Below are 2,784 nucleotides of genomic sequence, written 5' to 3'. Positions count from 1 at the left end.
TTGCCTCTATTTGATTATTCTCTCTTTTCTTTTTTATTAATTTGGCTAGTGGTCTGTCTATTTTGTTGATCTTTTTGAAAAACCAGCTCCTGGACTTATTGATTTTTTGAAGGTTTTTTTTGTGTCTCTATCTCCTTCAGTTCTGCTGTGATCTTAGTTATGTCTTGTCTTCTGCTAGGTTTTGAGTTTTTTTGGTCTTGCTCCTCAAGCTCTTTCAATTTTGATGATAGGGTGACAACTTTAGATCTTTCCTTACTTCTCATGTGGGCATTTATTGCTGTATATTTTCCTCTAGACACTGCTTTAAATGTGTCCCAGAGATTCTGATATGTTGTGTCTTTGTTCTTGTTGGTTTCAAAGAACATCTTTATTTCTGCCTTCATTTCATTGTTTATCCAGTCAACATTCAAGAGCCAGTTGTTCAGTTTCCATGAAGCTGTGCGTTTGTGAGTTAGTTTTTCAATTCTGAGTTCTAACTTGATTGCACTGTGGTCTGAGAGACTGTTATGATTTCCGTTCTTTTGTATTTGCTGTGGAGTGACTTACTTCCAATTATGTGGTCAGTTTTAGAGTAGGTGTGATGTGGTGCCGAGAAGAATGTATATTCTGTAGATTTGGGGTGAAGAGTTCTGTAAATGTCTATTAGGTTTGATTGTTCCAAGTCTGAGTTCAAGTCCGGGATATCCTTGTTAATTATCTGTCTCATTTATCTGTCTAATATTGACAGTGAGGTGTTAAAGTCTCCCACTATTATTATGTGGAAGTCTAAGTCTCTTTGTAAGTCATTAAGAACTTGCTTTATGTATCTGGGTGCTCCTGTATTGGATGCATATATATTTAGGATCGTTAGCTCTTCTTGTTGCATTGATCCTTTTACCATTATGTAATGTACTTCTTTGTCTCTTTTGATCTTTGTTGGTTTAAAGTCTATTTTATCAGAGACTAGAATTGCAAGTCCTGCTTTTTTTGCTCTCTGTTTTCTTGGTAAATCTTCCTCCATCCCTTTATTTTGAAACTTTGTGTATCCTTGCATGTGAGATGGGTTTCCTGGATATAGCACACAGATGGGTTTTGACTTTTTATCCAATTTGCCCGTCTGTGTCTTTTGATTGGGGCATTTAGGCCATTGACATTTAGGATTAGTATTGTTATGTGTGAATTTGATCCTGCCATTTTGATGCTAGCTGGCTGTTTTGCCTGTTAGTTGATGCAGATTCTTCATTGTGTTGATTCTCTTTACCATTTGGCATGTTTTTGGAGGGGCTGGTACTGGTTGTTCCTTTCTATGTTTAGTGCCTCTTTCAGGAGCTCTTGTAAAGCAGCCCTGGTGGTGATGAAATCTCTCAGTACTTGCTTGTTCATAAAGGATTTTATTTTTCCTTCACTTATGAAGATTAGTTAGGCTGGATATGAAATTCTGGGTTGAAAGTTCTTTTCTTTAAGGTTGTTGAATATTGGCCCCCACTCTCTTCTGGCTTGCAGGGTTTCTGCTGAGAGATCTGCTGTGAGTCTGATGGGCTTCCCTTTGTGGGTAACCCGACCTTTCTCTCTGGCTGCNTATCCTTTCTTCTGCTTGATCAATTTGGCTGTTGAAACTTGTGTATGCTTCGCAAAGTTCTCGTGTTGTGTTTTTCAGCTCCATCAATTCACTTATATTCTTCTCTAAGCTGTTTATTCTCGTTAGAATTTTGTCAAATCTTTTTTCAAGATCTTAGTTTCTTTGCATTGGGTTAGAACATGTTCTTTTAGCTCACAGAAGTTTCTTATTACCCACCTTCTGAAGCCTGATTCTGTCAATTCATCACACTCATTCTGAAGTATTGCAGGCTTGTTCCCTTGCTGGTGAGGAGTTGTGATCCCTTGTAGGAGGAGACGTGTTCTGATTTCGGGTGTTTTCATCCTTTTTGTGCTGGTTTCTTCCCATCTTTGCATATTTATCCACCTGCCATCTTTGTAGTTGTTGACTTTCAGATTGGGTCTCTGAGTGGATGTCCAGTTTGTTGATGATGACGTTATTTCTTTCTGTTTCTTAGTTTTCCTTCTACCAATCAGGTTCCTCTGCTGTAGGACTGCTAGGGTCCACTCCAGGCCCTGCTTGCCTGGGGATCACCTGCAGCAGCTGCAGAACAGTAAGGGTTGCTGCCAGTTTCTTCTTCTGCTCTCTTTCTCTCAGAAGGATACCTGCCAGATGTCAGTCTGAGCTCTTCTTTATGAGATGACTCTTTGGCTATATGGGGTCAGGGAGCTGCTTGAGGAGACAGTCTGTCCTTTATAAGAGCTCAAGTGCTAAGCTGTGAGCTCCATTGTTCCATCCAGAGCTGCCGGGCAGGTACATTTAAGTCTGCTGCAGCAGAAGTCATAAACGCCTTTTTTCCCCAGGTGCTCTGTCCCAGGGAGTTAGGGCTTTATTTATGAGTTTCTGTCATGTTGCTGCCCTTTTTCAGTGCTGCCCTGCCCAGCACTAGTCACTGTCTGCCTGCAAAGGCTTTGCTGAGCTGCTGTGGGCTCTGCCGAACTGCCGCGTGAACTTCCCTGCAGTCCTGTTTATACGGGTGTAGTTAGAACTGCCTTGGCAATGGCAGCCTACCTCTGTAATGGCGGACTCTCTCCATAATGGTGGGCTGCCTTGGCAATGGCGGGCTGTCTCAGCAATGGCAGACTACCTTTGTAGTTGTGGAGTGCCTCGGTAATGGTGGATGCCCCTCCCCCACAGAGCTGGCCCGTCCCAGGTTTAGCTGTGCTTGCTGTGAAACTCTCAGTCCAGAGCGTTTCAGATTGCTGTTT

This window comes from Cebus imitator, unplaced genomic scaffold (genome assembly GCF_001604975.1).
Source record: "Cebus imitator isolate Cc_AM_T3 unplaced genomic scaffold, Cebus_imitator-1.0 Scaffold379, whole genome shotgun sequence".
NCBI lineage: Eukaryota > Metazoa > Chordata > Mammalia > Primates > Cebidae > Cebus > Cebus imitator.
The sequence above is the reverse complement of the archived record's forward strand: the minus strand, read 5'-3'. Positions refer to the sequence as shown.